Source organism: Lissotriton helveticus, chromosome 7, assembly GCF_964261635.1.
Source record: "Lissotriton helveticus chromosome 7, aLisHel1.1, whole genome shotgun sequence".
In the NCBI taxonomy this organism is placed as follows: Eukaryota; Metazoa; Chordata; class Amphibia; order Caudata; family Salamandridae; genus Lissotriton; species Lissotriton helveticus.
In genome coordinates this window covers 1,248,124,773-1,248,141,964 of record NC_136068.1, presented here as the reverse complement: position 1 = coordinate 1,248,141,964, position 17,192 = coordinate 1,248,124,773, and the positions used below count along the sequence as shown (strand labels likewise).

At 39.6% G+C, this 17,192-nt stretch overlaps 1 protein-coding gene across 1 annotated transcript in view; it reads right to left on the bottom strand.

The window, feature by feature from the left end:
* CA10 (carbonic anhydrase 10 (inactive)) overlaps window positions 1–17,192 on the bottom strand; it is a 964,183-nt gene that overhangs the window by 122,987 nt on the left and 824,004 nt on the right. The window lies entirely within an intron of this gene.

Below are 17,192 nucleotides of genomic sequence, written 5' to 3'. Positions count from 1 at the left end.
GAAACATATGGATCAAAGACGTGCGCACCGCTCCTGGTACATGGGCCGTGCCCCACATCCTCTGCTGAATGCACACTTTCAAAACACCACAAGCACGTGATATTCATCTAGACATGGCTAGTGGCGTAGAGTGCTTGTTTTCATATGCATATATAAGATATACGACACATATTCATAAATAAGCTTATGGAAATACACATACTGAAGCATATAGTCACTGCTACAGATAAATCCAGTGATATTGATAATCAAACTCCATATTTCCGCCTGCTGAGGCGTTGAAAGTTCAATTCAGTCGCCAGTTCCGTCCCTGTGCACTCCTTTCTTTTCTACAGGCTAGACCCGCGCGCACAGGTAGTTTTGAGACCTCATTATCAGTCAGCGAATGTATGTCTTTGCACTGTAGGGCCACTGGAAGTGTCCCTTTCTGCTGATAAGCAGTCTGTTGTTACAGTGCAGTAGCTAAACCTGCTTTATCAGGACGTCTCGTGAGCAGTGCTTGAAATGCAAAAACAAATTACAGCCAAGCGAATGCGAAACTAAAAACGGTGTGGAGCCACTTGCAAAATGAAGCCAGCTTAAGAATGAAAGCACACTGAGTCTCTTGAGGTCAGTGCCGATGCCCGCTGATGTCGGAAGAACAGGTTACATTACATTCGAAAACAAAGAACACAAGCAGCGTGTGCACCACTGCTCGTTCCCGCAGTAATACTCCATGGGAGTTAACTTGAAAGAAAAGGTGGGACATGCACCAGCTATTCGCCATGTGCTGCCTACTATTTTTTAATGACACAGACAAAAGCCAATCCAAAGCGGTGGGAGGAGTCAGACCCCACAAAGTCCATACAACAGTTCGTCTGACAGTGCTAGCACTGTTTAGGCTGAATCTAAAAAACGACGTGTAGGGTAAGGAAGAAAGAGACATCAGATGGCAGTACCGTTAGTCGGCTATGGTCTGAAATACTACTTTGCCTCTACTTTTTTCCTCAAATTAGGTCCTGGGTACCAAAATACACATAATTGCGGTAAAATGTTTGATTTTAAATTTTACTTTAGCAGCACGTTGAAAATATATTGTGCATTTTCCATAGTTTCTGTCTGATTGCAGTAAGCATTGTGAACTACCTGTCGGCAGGTCTGAAGATTTAATTGTTGCAGTTTCATAATGTACAAACTGAATTATAACCCTAATTCTGCAAGCGAGTCTCAGACAATAGCTGAGTTAATTTCAATGTATAATATTTTTTGACCCATTACATTAAGTTGTCACTGGTGAAAATTGTGCAGCATATCACTTATGCGCCAATATTGCCGCTATGGAACAAGCATTGGGGAAAATAATTGTGCGCTTTTTTATTGCATTTCTGGAAGACAAACAAGCAAACAGAGTTCAGATAGTATTGTAGAGAAACGTCACAAATGCAGATGAATGGAGCAATTCATTTTCATTAATTTTACCTTGTGACTAATAAATAAACAGAACAAATAATGGTGAACACGAGAATGGTGTATGAGGCAAAATCTTTTTTTCTCGATTATTAAATGTGTATAGAAATTCATATGTTCATGCACTGGTGGCCCTCGTGGTGCAGCATCTGCTGTCTGTGTTACACTTGTTTGTGGTGGAGAGCACCACAGAGGTGTTGTGAGCATGCTACCTAAACACACAAACCACTGAAGATGTGATAGGGAAGTGGGTTGAAAGGTCCTCATTTTCTTTTCAATGTGTATCTTGCTGATGCTGGCCTTATTCTGGTAAATAGGACGTTTTAGCAAGTTAGCTTTCTAAAGAGTGTTAATGGGAGCCCATTAACAGGAGATGCTCATTTTACCACAAAGGCTGTCTCTGCCCTCTCACCCTCTGGGCTGTTTTACCAGGATTGCGTAAAAAAAGTCAGGAACTACATTTTAATTTACACCTCACAACTCTGCACTTTAGCACTGTGACATACTATACCATCATCTATTGTTTTCAGCCAACAGCAAGTTGCATTGTGGGGCTTGCAGTTTTACTTTTAACAGTTTAATTATGGTATCAAATCCCCATCATGTAGAGTGCTTTTGTCTAAAATGCCAAAATTGGCTGGAGGTGTTAAGCATATAATAATGATAATGTACAGAAAAGGCCCCCCCTGAAAACCGATGAGGTAAATGGGGCAGGGAACATATGCTAAATAACCAAAATGGAAACGCCTGTCTGACATTACTCATTAAATATCATACATCTTTAGTTTAACAAGATGGTGCAGAGGGCTCAAAATCAACTTGAATGCATTTTGTCATACATTTATTTAGATCATATCTTTTATTACTTCCATTCATTGTCTAATAATGTTATCTTTGCCATCGGTATGTGACTTGACACACGCCACTTAAAAGTACCAATAGTCTATAAATATACTCAAAAGACACCTCCACACCATTCATTCTCATCCTTACATATTTATCTCACTTACTGCTTCAATATTCACTGATTCCACATCTGAAAAACCCAACATTTGTTCCAAATTTGTATGCCGCTCTGGCTTAATGCAGCTCTAACTATTACACAATATTGTTGTGGTTGTTCTTCACTCAAAACTTTTAGAGTTCCCCGTTAATCCACTCCATTGTACAATATATCAGTAATGCTGTAAAACATTTGACTTCTGTATAACATTTGACTTCTGTATAACATTCAGTTAGCAGGAAAGGAGAAAGGCGAATTGCTATACTGAATACATATTAATTTTATTATGAATGTATTTCAAATTTGAGGTGGGTGTTTACTAATAGTATCTCATTTGCATATGGTCACACAGTCAGTGAGGCACTTGGATCCAGGTACACTGCCAGAGAATGACTACCACACTCCTCACACACTCATAAGACCATTTACACACCCACTGATGTGTACATTCAAGTTTGAGTACTAGTCCGCTCTTAGAGCCTAGTGGGACTCCGCACTATGCAACCTGCACCACAAGAACAGTTTGAAGAACACTATTTCAGCACTCTTAAAAAGGGAGAACCCTGATTGTAGTTGAACTCTGAATCAGGGTCAGAAGGGTAGTGTTTTAGAAGGAGCGAGTGGGAATCCCCCAGAGAGAGACTGTTCTAATGGACATGATGCATGAAGTACTGTCTCCTCCCAAACCCAGTTCCCTCAGGATCTCAAGGAGAGGTAGGCTGAGTGGGACCTGAGGCTGGAGCTGGCCCAGCTGGGTGCAGAGGAGAGAAATGCTGTGGCTAGGAGAGCCTTGGAGGAGAAAAGGGTCTTGCTGGCTGGAGTCTCAAGGAGGTGCACTTGAAGGCCAAATAGCTGTTGGAGTCTAGCAAAATGATAGAACCAACACTACCATGCCCAGTGCAGAAGAAAGAGTTTATATATCCAGATACTTAGTGCCTGATTTTAAGGAGGGAGTTGATATAGACAGGTTATTTCTGGCAAAAGAAGTAGCTGCAGAGGTACAGAGGATCAATGAGGAGGATTGTAGAGGTGCCGTTGGAGTCATAGTCATGATGATAGGAAGGTCAATGTACTGGCTATAGAGAAGAGGAGGAGGTTGAGATATCCCACTATTATGGAGGCCCTTGTCAGTAAGTATGAATTAACCCCAAGGAGTGCAGGTTGACATTCAGGGCTAACTTAGAAACTTTGTGGGGTACTATTGAAATTGTTGTTAAAATTACAGTTGTTTTTTAAGAAGGTGTTTCCAACAGTTTTAAGTTTTCCTTTTTTTCGAAGCGAACTGAGAAGAAACAGCTTGTTTCAAACAACAGATGGAATACTTATGGAATATAAAATCGAGCGTCTTCAGAATATTTTTTTGTTGACCTGTACTTTGTTGCAGGTATTTGAACTAGGCAGTCATCATACCGTTTGCCTACACCAATTTGAAATGGTTGAGGACAACATTGAACCTCTACACATTTCTCCAGATAGTCATTGGAGTTCTTTTAGCTTGTCTCATCTGATACAGTTTAATGACATCCCCATAATCTCTTTTGAATGTAGTGGATGGATACTGTAAGGCTCATATATTTCTTCAGATCAACTTCTATCCACTTTTTCAAACTGCCCACTTGAAGGCAACGTTTCTTCCTCCATTCAACTTCCATGTTAGACAAAATCTACATCTTTATAGTACACAATATTGTCTTTAAGATATAATGTAGCTTTCTTCAACTTATTAAAATCCACTAGTTCCTACCAGATTGTTTTGTTTTTTGTGAACACACCAAACACTAGAATAACACGTGGTTCTTCTAAATCTTTTACTACACCCACAGTTTCAATATTGTGTTTAACATCTAAAGGTAAATACAAAACTCTACCTTTAAGCCCTTTCTGAAACTCAGCAGATGATACCTTTAATGTTAGAGTTTGCTTCTCTCAGAAAGTAATGTAAGTGGTTCCATGGATATTCTGCACAACTCAGGGCTAGAAAACAAGTTGGTATTTCTTCATTTTGGAACATGCACTTAAGCTCCATATGATGACAATACCAGTACTCAATTGTCCCAAATTTGCAGAGGTAAAGTAAATAGCAGCACTGCAAGTGCATGGGTGGGTTCCTACTTTATCAATTTCTTCCTGGCAAATACTGCAAATACTTTTGCACTCCCATGTATACACAGGAGCATGTCTACACCTTACTTGTACCTCTTCACCTATCTCTTCCTCTACATTTCTAGGAACCATATCCTCTTTTGCAATGAGACTGTTGTCTTTTACTTCATAACGACGGCTAGTTGTCTCAACTGCTTACACTAATTCATTCTCTTGTAAGTAGCTTTCTTCATTAAAGAAAGGCTCAGTACTAGTCCTACGCTTCCATTCTCATTTGAACACTTTGCAAAAGCTACTTTTATTAATAACACTCATTCTGTTTAGTATTAAAATAAACGCTTTATCAACCACACTCTCAATATATTATTTTTGTTTGAGCTCTGCTCTTCTTGTTTTAGTGTCCCTCATTTGTCGTACCACATTCTGTATTACTCTACTTCTAAACATTCTTATTTGTATTTGTTTAAATTGTTTCTGCTTCCTTGTCAAATTAAGTGTTTTGTACTAATTTTATTATTGTTAATCTGAATTACTCCTTCTCCATCACAAATTTGGAGTGTTAAAGTAAATAGACAGAAACACTGTAACTACAGGAGAGGGGACTTACAGTAGGTAATCATAAGTTCAAGTTTCGGTGTGTTTCTGTATTTGTAAATAGTTAAATAATTTATGTTATGTTTGTTTATTAATTGTGTGGTTTACATTGCATTCTAATATGTTAATAAGATGTACTTGTAAAGTTATAAATGTATTTATTATTATTTCAACCTAACCCTCCCATACAGGTACACATACGTTAGACACAAATAGAGTCATTCACACAGGTATTGACACGACCAAACGCTCTCACATACCCACTCAAAAACCCATACAGTCAGTGACAGATCTGTTTACACATGCAAACATCTACTTACATACAAATAGTGTGCAGTATATATTTTTTACTCCAATCATTGTTTCCCCCCCAACTTTTCAATGATGATTATTTCAACAGTACATCATTTGTAGTGTATGAGTGTACAACCCGAGAACATTAGACGGGCAATTGGACCCACCGAACACATTTTTATACAGACAAACATGTGGCATTTATCATAGTGAGTAATCATGCACTCAAATCTTCAGAGGCTGCTCTGAAGATTTGAGTGCATGATTACTCACAATGTTATGTTCATCATCCCTCCAGGCCCAACACTATAAAACGCTATACCATTTATATTATACACCAGCGAAGATCGCTCAGTGGGGCGGTACATCAGGTATTACCTGCTTCAGATGTGGAAGCTTTAATGCAGATTTGATACATATTTTTGCAACTTGTCCACATCTAGACAAATTGAAACAGGACATTGTGGAATTTTTTCAAAGGGCAATGTTAATAACAATAGAATTAACACCGGCCACTATGTTGTTGGGGATCAACTCAGAACAAACAAGCTGCAAAAGCTTTATTTTTGTTTCAATGGCGATACTGAGGTTATTACTGGCTTCTGCCTGGCTGGAACCGAACTCACCATCATATCATCAATGGCTAGGAAAAGTAATGTCAGCACAAAAACTGGAAACCGCTATATATGCTAGGAGGGGTAAAAAGGGGAAGAAGATGGGTACGCAAATCTGGGAACCATTTACACGATGGAAGTATGGTTTAGACGTTTAAGCGATTATGTCATTAAGTCACTACATGAACTGTATATACAGCATATATTTGGATAATTGGTTTGTTTATGTTTGAACATGCTTGTGTATTCATAGTTATGCATAAAAAAAAAACAAACAAAAAAAAAAACAAATCTTCAGAGGCTGCTGGTATTGTGATGACTGCAGCTGATGAAGGTGCTCACATGTACAGGTGGAATATTCTGCTGCACCTAGTTTCTCCTGCATCATTCAGTAATACACTCCTTCAGGAATTGTTTTTAGGTGTTTCCAATTGGGACTTGACCCACGCGAATCAGTTTTGGCAATGCTGCCGGGTAACTCCATGCCTTAATTATTCTACTGCACATATTTAGCTGTAATCTTCTTTTCCCATGAAGGTATTGTAAAATGCTTGCAGACATCACTTTCTTTTGTGCTTGTTAGTCTAAAGATATACTTGCGTTTGGTTAAAGTATTGGTGCACAAAACTGTATTTGTAAATAGTTAAATAAGTTGTGTTTCTTTGTAGTGAGTGCAACTCACAGTGTTCCGTTCCTTAATGGAATTGAGATAGTGTGCAGTTTTGTCTCTAAAATCTATGATTGTTTTTCCCCACTGTTCAATGATTGCGTAAAAAGTACACCATTTACAGTGCATGATTAAAGAAGCTGAGAACAGTAAAAAAGGGAAAATGAAATGTTTATTTACATTAATACATACATTTAAATGTCTAGTTATTTCTTTGAATTATGTCTTTATGTATTATTGAACTTTTATGTTACTTTTGTAATTCTATTAATTGTAAAAACAAATATATATTTCTGTTTTTTTATACAGATTAACGGCACCATCAATTGGAGTAATGTACTTTACTGATTTGTTCTTGCAGTGTTGTTCTACAACTTTGAATTCTGAGGATGCACACCCAAGTACAGATTGCTACAGTTACTAGCACACCTAGGCACACATCAGCACAGAAACTCACACACCCAGCTGCACACAGAGAGAGGTACTCACACATACATAATACAGCCACTGACATACCTAAACATACATCAAATCAGTCACTGACACACCCAACAACACACTGATACAGGCACTGACACGTTCAGCTAAACATTAATGCATCCAATAACACACCCAGGAGCACAATGACACACCCCGGAATGTTACAATGCAGACACTGACACACCCAGGCAGGAGCAATGCAGACACTGACACACCCAGCCAAACACTAATGTATCCAATGACACACCCAGGCACCCACTGACATACCCAGGGACAAACCATTGCAGATACTGACACACCCAGGAATACAGCAGTACAGACACTGACAAACCCATACATACACTAATACATCTAAATGACACCCAGGCATACACCAACGCATATACTGACACATCCAGGCACACACCAAATCAGACTTTGATATACCCAGACACACCCATACAGACACTGAACCACCTAACCTAACTCTAATGCATCCAATAAAACACTGGCACATACACTGACACAGCTAGGCACTCACAAAAGCACACTTTTAAATACCCAGGCAAACATCAATGTAGACACTGACGTACCCATCTAAACACTAATACATCCAATAAGACACCCAGGCATAACATAACACATACACTGACACACCCAGAAATACACCAAAGCATACTTTGATATTCCAAGCCACACACCCGTACAGACATTAACACACCTAACCTAACTCTAATGTATCCAATAACACACAAAGATACACACTGACCATTACAATAACACACCCAGGGTGATACTAATGCATACACTGACACAACCGAGCATATATTCATGCAGACACTGACATAGCCAAGCATACACCAAAGCAGACATTGACACTCCCAGCCAAACATTCATTCTTCCAGTAACACAATCAAGCATACACTGATGCACACACTGACACACCCACTCTCACACTGATACAGTCACTGATACATTAAAAACACAGTTAGCTTTTTGTTTGACAAAATGGTGGTTTAAACAAGAATCATTTGTTTCTAGAATGGTTTTTTAACAGTTTTTTTTAAAATCTCCTTTTTTTTTAACCAAAAAGTCAACATGGTAGTAAAAAAGGTTAGGATGGTAAAATGCAATAAAGCAACTGGCTTCAGTCTTCCAAAAACATTATGTAGTCACTGGAAGCAAGAAAACACCTAACAGTGATGCTTCTTCACTGTATCCTAGAATGCACCTACCGAGGATATTTGGTTGAGGATGATCATCTTGAACGGATAATGCTTCAGCCATTTTGTAAAAGCAGAGCACAACTGTTTCTCGATCCTCTTCCTAGAGACTTTATTGGATAAGTAATTGCTTTTGTGTGTGCTTTTCCATGTGCAAGGGTGGGGTTCTAATATACTGAATCAGAAGGCAAGGTCAGGGTGTGTTTCCGAGTGAATTTGCGAATCTGGTCCGTAAATTCGCTGAGTCTCGTAACTTGTAAAATATGTAACTTTGTTGAAAAACAAAGATATCATGGTTTATATATACTTATAAAAGTAGTTTATACAATTTTCAGCCAATTCGCAGATTCAGACTCACGGATTCATTGTGATCATGTGATCGGGATTAAAAACCATAGAGTAGTAGTCTGTCTATGTTTACAGACCATGCGAAGATACCACAATACCCCCAAAATATTTTTAAAAATACAATTTGTTAAATTGCATTAAACAACTTTATTTACTTTACGTTAATGACATATGTGATTTTTATTTATAAAAAATAGAATGTCTACAGTACAAAAAATAAAAAATCTAAATAAATTGTTATACAATTAGTATTAAAAACAGACCACACAAATTAACAAAAAAAATTAACATTAGACAGACATTGTACTTTATAAATGGAATTTGAAAATACAATTGAAATTCATTCGAAAAATCAAAGGTTACAGTGATGTTATAGTTAGGATATAGAATTTTAAAAAACCTTCGGAATTCGCCCCAAAAAACAAAGGTTACAGGGACGTTAGAGTTAGACTCACATTTTTATATACACAAAACAATAGAAATTCAGCAGTTATAGCTAAATGAGCTGACTATAACTTATGCCCATGTTAAGTGAGTGAGTGGATGTGTGAATGGCTATATGGATGAGTGAGTGGGTTTGTGAGTGTTATATGGGTCTGTAAATGGATACTTGAGTGGTTTTGTGGGTGTGTGAGTGGATATATGACAGGATAAATGGGTGTGTGAGAGGGTGAGTGAATGCTTCTACGGATGATGTCATCAATGATGTCACCAGTGATGTCATTTGAGATGTCATTAGTGATGTCACTGACCATGTCATGAGTGATGTAATATGTGAGGTCTTAAGCAGTGCATTGTGGGGTATAATTTATAGTTAGCTCAGATAACTATAACTGCTGATTTTCTATGGTTTTGCACAAGTGAAATCTGAGCCTAACTATAATGTCCATATGACCTTTGTTTTTTTCAGTGCATTTCTAAGGTTTTTTCAAATTATATTTCCTAACTATAACGTCCCTGTAACCTTTGTTTTTTTAAGTCTAATTTCCAAGGTTTTTTCAAATTATATATCCTAACTAGAATATCCCTGTAACCTTTGTTTTATTGAGTGAATTGCTAAGGTATTTTAAATTCAATTTCCTAACTATAAAGTTCTTGTAACCTTTGTTTTTTAAGTGAATTGTTAAGGTTTTTAAATTCTATTTCCTAACCATAACCTGTAACCTTTTAGAGTGAGTATGTAACTGAGTGCATAAGGGTCTTGGTGGGTGAGTGAGTGCATGAGTATCTCTGTGAGTTACTGTATGAATGTGTGTGTAGGCCTGGGAGTTGGGCGTTTGAGTCTCTGAGTCTTTGAGTGGATTTGTGAGTGTGTGAGAGAGAGAATGAGTAATTCAGTAAGTCAGTGCATGGGTGTCTGACTGGGTCTGTGAGTGGGTGTGAGAGTATTTTAGTCATCCCATTAGTGGGTGCATGAGTGTCTGAGTGGGTTCTGCTTATTCTCTGCTTTTCCTGCCTGCCTTTTTTTTCTGCTCTCTTCAGACCTTTATTTTTCCTCGTTCTGCTTGTTGCTAGCCTCTATTTTGCCTCTTCTGCTTGTTTCTGACTTTCATTTGACCTCTTTCTGCACATGGCTGACCTTTATTTTGTCTCTTTCTGACTCTTATTTTTCCTCTTTCTGATAGTTTCTGACCTCTATTTTGTCTCTTTCTAATCATTTCAGACCTCTATTTTGCCTCATTCTGCAAGTTTCTGATATCTGTTTTGCCTCTTTCTGCTTGATGCTAGCCTTTATTTAGCCTCTTTCTGCTCATTGTTGACCACTATCTTGCCTCTTTCTACTCATTTCTGACCTCTATTGTGCCTCTCTCTGCTTGTTTCTGATCTCTATTTTGCCTCTTTCTACGCATTCCTGGCCTTTAATTTGCCTCATTTAGCTCGTTTCTCACTTTCACATCTTTATTTTGCCTCTTTCTGCTCATTCCTGTCCTTTATCTTGTCTCTTTCTGCTCGTTGCTAACCTGCCTCTTTATGCTTATTTCTAATCTTTACTCTTCCTCTTTCTGCTCATTCCTGCCCTTTATTTTGCCTTTTTCTCTTCTCCCTCGGGGCTGTGGGGAGCCTCAAGGCCCACGCTGTCCATACCGGCTGCTGACTGCAGCAGGAGCCGGTATTGCTTTCACACATAGGGAACTGCTAAACATGCAGCTACATGTCTGTGAAAGCATTTTTATATCTCTCATTGCTGAAAGCAGAGTGTTTGCTTTACTGTGTAAACTGCTGTGCTGTGACAAGTAGCCCTAATTTGTGGAATAGCCCCAAGGAGGTGGTGGTCCTTGGGGATCGGGGGTCCACACTACCCTCCGGTGTCGTTTAACATGTAGCCCCAGGGATATGGCGGTCCTGGGGCTCAAAAGAACCACAGTAGGGGGACCCATGTGCCCCCCACGTTCTATTAACCCACATGCCCCCGGGACATGCACGACCCTTGGGCTAAACATTACAGAAGCGTGGGAGCACCACATTTTTCTTTTTCTTATTTTCTGGCACAAGCCGCGGATCCAACCGATCCAGCGTTGCTCCTGCCAGAAAAGAAACGTATTTTTTTTAATGAGTTTTCGTGGGACACATTTACAACAAATCAGAAAAAGGCACTTCTCTGAAACAATATCTATCTTTCTGCTAAATTTCCGTTCCGTGGTTTGGGTTGTAGTTGTGTCTAAAATTCCCATGGGAAATTGCATAGGGAAAACTTGTTTTGGGACTGCCCTTTTTCTCCGCTCCAGGATCACCTCAAAACTTTCAAAGCAGGAGCTGAAGTGAGTGGCGAACTAGTTTTGAAAATTTTGTGAGTATTCATCAAATGGCACCAAAGTTATTGGCAAAACAAAAAAGACTTATCTTATAGGTCCTAACTATGACTACCTACTGGTGACCGCGAGTGGGTAAAATATGTATGTGTCAAGCTTCTGAATAAAGAATCACCTTTGCAAAGAATGGCCATGGCGTGCTGTGTTGAGAACCTAAAATTAGCATGTTTTCGTGTTAAGGAATTCGCCTTTCCGCTGCGGAACGCCGTCGGAAGGGACTCGGGTAAGGCGGATGCTTTGCTCTGCATTGCGCTGCTGTGGGATATATGTATACTCCTGAAACCTATGGTTTCTTCAGTGAATTTCAAAGGTTTTTTTAAATGCTAGTTCCTAACTATATAAGGCCTGAAACCTATGGTTTTTTCAGTGAAAAAATATATATATACATACATGCATAAGCCGACACGTGTTACGAAGGCAAAAGCCGACACGCGTTTTTCTTTATCGTGCAAATAAACCAAAAAAGGTTTAAACTCACTGGGAGTGCTGGATTTTTATGACCTTGTTAATATATATATATATATATATATATATATATATATATATATATATATATTCACTAAAAAAACATAGGTTTCAGGCCTTATATAGTTAGGAATTAGCATTTAAAAAACCTTTAAAATTCACTCAAAAAACTATAAGTTTTAGGGGTGTTATAGTTAGGTGGACATTTCACTATACAAAACCATTGAAATTGCTCCAATATAGTTAGTTGTACTAACTATATTTCGCGCACCCGCAATCCACTGCTGATGATGTTACATATTACATCATTCATGACATGATCAGTGACATCACTGATGACATCTCAAATGACATCACTGATGAAATCACTGATGCCATCATCCAGTGAATGTGGTCTGCTTCGTTATTTAAATATGCATTATATATATAGCAATTTGCATTGAAGAATGAGTGGATATATAAAAATAAATATTTGGATGGAGGATTTAGTAGCAGTGTAATTGACTGTTTACTTGACCAATTTATAGTGTCTCACTAAATATAGTGGATAGTGACTAAACTGTGTGAATATCTGTATCACTTTGTCAGTTGTTGTGTAACCTGATTCTACAGTTGGTTACTAGCTATGTGAAAGTCTATATTAGTTATTGATTAGTTAACTGAGTATTTGTATGGGAGAGTGAATGTGTGTGTGGTTCGGTGGGGGGGGGGTGTGACTGCCCAAAAATGTGTGAATAGTTGATTCAGTAGATATATGAAGTTAAAAGTACATGTACTAACAGTTGTTTGGGTGAGTGAATATCTTTATGGGTGTGGTGATGAGCAAATATATTTCTCAATGGTACATGTCCAACAAACTAGAAAAATAAAAGGCAGTGTATGTGTCAGTTGTTGTATATTAATAAGTATACATAAGACTCAATGATTGTGTGAGTGACTGTATGGATAACTTTATACTTGTAAGAATGATTTTATAATTCACTAAGTATGACTTACTATCTAAATGAATAGATGAAGTTGTGTTTGTATGAGTGTGTAGCTAAGTAAATATGTAAGTATGATCCATTGTTTGCATAAGTGAGTAGGATGACTTCATATGTGAATAGGATGTGTGCTGGTGTGTAATGTCGATTTAGGTGTATAAGTATTTTTGATGTGATATATGTTTCAGTGGTTCCATGACCCACTCGACTCACCTGAAGCCTGCACTGCAAATACCGAGTCCACTCCTCCACACCACCAGCCCGGGATACCATGATGTGGCATGCTGGGAATTGGAGTTCGCTGGTAATTCACACGGGCTCTGATTGGTGCGCAGACCGCGTTGGAAGGAGGGACACAAGTGCCGGCAATTATTTTAAACAGATTGAGAACATTAGAGCGGATCTTAACAGCTGACGGCGCTGAAGAAGGCACAACCGCCGAAATGCATTCGCCAGAGCTGGAACTATTTGAAATAAAGCTGTGTCCAACCTGAATCCCTCTTGCGGCCTCTGTTCTTTTTCAACGAAAAGGAATCTCTCCATATTTTCTGAGCTAGCCAGCAGCTCAGTCCAGATGGCCCTGCAGCACAAGTGAACCCGAGGACAAACTGGCACACCGCTGCTTGCAGCTCATTCACTAACCAGGGGACTGGGGTCTTCGGTGTCCGCCATGATCGACCGGGGAAAGTGAGAGGAACTAGGTATTTTACCTGAAGAGGGCGATCTGTCTCGCATTTGACAGCCCCTTCTCATGCATCTTCCGAGCGCATATGGCTGCTGCAGTATTCAAGGGGACGCGGCAAGGACACTGCCTGTTTCAGTGGTTCCATGACCCACTCGACTCACCTGAAGCCTGCACTGCAAATACCGAGTCCACTCCTCCACACCACCAGCCCGGGATACCATGATGTGGCATGCTGGGAATTGGAGTTCGCTGGTAATTCACGCGGGCTCTGATTGGTGCGCAGACCGCGTTGGAAGGAGGGACACAAGTGCCGGCAATTATTTTAAACAGATTGAGAACATTAGAGCGGATCTTAACAGCTTATGGCGCTGAAGAAGGCACAACCGCCGAAATGCATTCGCCAGAGCTGGGACTATTTGAAATAAAGCTGTGTCCAACCTGAATCCCTCTTGCGGCCTCTGTTCTTTTTCAACGAAAAGGAATCTCTCCATATTTTCTGAGCTAGCCAGCAGCTCAGTCCAGATGGCCCTGCAGCGCAAGTGAACCCGAGGACAAACTGGCACACCGCTGCTTGCAGCTCATTCACTAACCAGGGGACTGGGATCTTCGGTGTCCGCCATGATCGACCAGGGAAAGTGAGAGGAACTAGGTATTTTACCTGAAGAGGGCGATCTGTCTCGCATTTGACAGCCCCTTCTCATGCATCTTCCGAGCGCATCTGGCTGCTGCAGTATTCAAGGGGACGCGGCAAGGACACTGCCTGTTTCAGTGGTTCCATGACCCACTCGACTCACCTGAAGCCTGCATTGCAAATACCGAGTCAACTCCTCCACACCACCAGCCCGGGATACCATGATGTGGCATGCTGGGAATTGGAGTTCGCTGGTAATTCACGCGGGCTCTGATTGGTGCGCAGACCGCGTTGGAAGGAGGGACAAAAGTGGTGGCAATTATTTTAAACAGATTGAGAACATTAGAGCGGATCTTAACAGCTGACGGCGCTGAAGAAGGCACAACCGCCGAAATGCATTCGCCAGAGCTGGGACTATTTGAAATAAAGCTGTGTGCAACCTGAATCCCTCTTGCGGCCTCTGTTCTTTTTCAACGAAAAGGAATCTCTCCATATATATATATATATATATATATATATATTCACTGAAAAAACCATAGGTTATAGACCATATATAGTTAGGAATTAGCATTTAAAAAACCTTATTTTACTCACACAAAACCATTGAAATTCCATATATAGTTAGTTGCACTAACTATATATCGCGCACCCGCAATCCACTGCTGATCATGTCACATATTACATCATTCATGACATGGTCAGTGACATCACTGATGACATCACTGATGACATCTCAAATGACATCACTGATGACATCACTGATGACAACATCCAGTGACTGTATGTTTCTGTAAAGTTAAAATATGTCTTACATATTGAAGAATGAGTGGATGTATAAGTGTCTGGATGAAGGATTTAGTAGGTGCGTGACTGACTGTATGAGTGAGTGATTAAATGTGTCTCACTGAATGCATGGGTTAGTGACTAAACTGTCTTAATTTGTGCATCATTATGTCTGTTGTTCTGTAAACTGCTGCATGTGTTGATCATTAGCTATACGAGAGGCTATATGTGTTATTAATTGGTTGCCCAAGTATTTCTATGGGAGATTGAGTTTGTGTGGGGGTGGCTGGAAGGTGTGTGACTCTATGCATAGATGTGTGAGCAGTTTATTCACTAGGTGTATGAGTTCAAGAGTGCATGTGGAAACAGCTACATGGGCAGTTGACTGTGTGCATGAGTGTATTGATGAGTGAATGGATATCTCAATGCTACATGTCATAGTAAGTACATATGTAAAACACAGTACATGTGAGAGTTGGCATATATAAATAACTGTGCATGAGAGCCACTGAATGAGTGAGTGGTTGTATCGATCATTGTGAACTTGTATCAGGGATTGTATAAGAGAGTAAATATGTGTTAGTATATGTTTCAATAAGTAAGGTGTGTTTAACTGTATAGTTGAAGAAATGGAGGTGAGATTGTTTCTTTGCATGACTGACTGGGTGTGTGAGTAACTCCATGGATGAGTGGCAGTGTGTGAGTGTCTGTATACACTGAGTGTATCTAAGGTTATATTAGAGTCTGAAGAGGTTTATCGTATTAGCACAAGAATGATGTCAAATGAGATGTCATCAGTGATGTCATCAGTGATGTCATTTGAGATGTCATCAGTGATGTCATCAGTGATGTCACTGACCATGTCATGAATGATGTAATATGTGACATGATCAGCAGTGGATTGCGGGTGCGCGATATATAGTTAGTGCAACTAACTATATATGGAATTTCAATGGTTTTGTGTGAGTAAAATAAGGTTTTTTAAATGCTAATTCCTAACTATATATGGTCTATAACCTATGGTTTTTTCAGTGAATTTTCAAGGTTTTGTAAATGCTAATTCCTAACTATATATGGTCTATAACCTATGGTTTTTTCAGTGAATTTCAATGGTTTTTTAATAGCAAATATCATAAGCTGTCGAATGTCAAGTACGTGGTAAGTGAAAACATTTTCGTGTTTATGCACACTGATCTGCTTTGAATGGTGCCCCCCCCCCCTCATTTCTATTAGGAGTACTCTCTCTTTGCAGATAGTGAAAGGTAGTTAACGCAGGCCTTTGCCCCCGTTGTAATCCGTCGTGCCTGCTTCTCTCTCCATTTGATTGATTGTTATCCAAGTATTTACTGTTTTAGAATTAGTTCTCTTTGGTTCATTCTCTATTTACAAACAAACACAGAGTCGCAATACTCTGTTTAGTCTTTGCAGATAACGAAAAATCGTGTAAAAAAAAAGAAAAGGAATCGAGCAAAATCAGTAGGCCACTAATGGGATCTCTTTTTGACCTCGCTAAAATAGAAACATTAGGAACAACCCCTCATGACAAATACAAAACTAGTGAGATGAACTGAACTCCACACAATGATGGCTGCAAAACAGCTCGGCTCCGCCACCCACCCCGCCCAAAATAACGATAAAGAACGGCTGCCATGATTGGTTGCGGAATGACCACGACGGAGCTACAAAATGGTGCTGCTCTCATGCTAACCCCAGCTTCAGTCTGAAACATCCAGAAACACTGTAGACTACCAATTCGATCAGTTCCGGTAGCGCCCCAATGTAACCCGGTAGAGAAGAACTAGCCCTCCCCTCTTTGACTGATGGTTCTTGTTGCCTGTCCCTTCTGTTGTCATTTAACAGAACTATTTAGCCTGCTGAAAGGGGTTGTGTTCCGACCGCTGGTTGGTGGAGACATTTTGACTATATTCTGTACCTGCGTTGTCGCGTAATGCGTCATATGACGCGCCGCGTTAGCGCATCCGGAAGTCATCCGGGGCGCGCAGCGCGTAACGTAAGCATAACAAGTCATGTGACTTGTTAATAAAACTTTTCATTGGTTCATTTTACTTTTCTTATTGTAATGA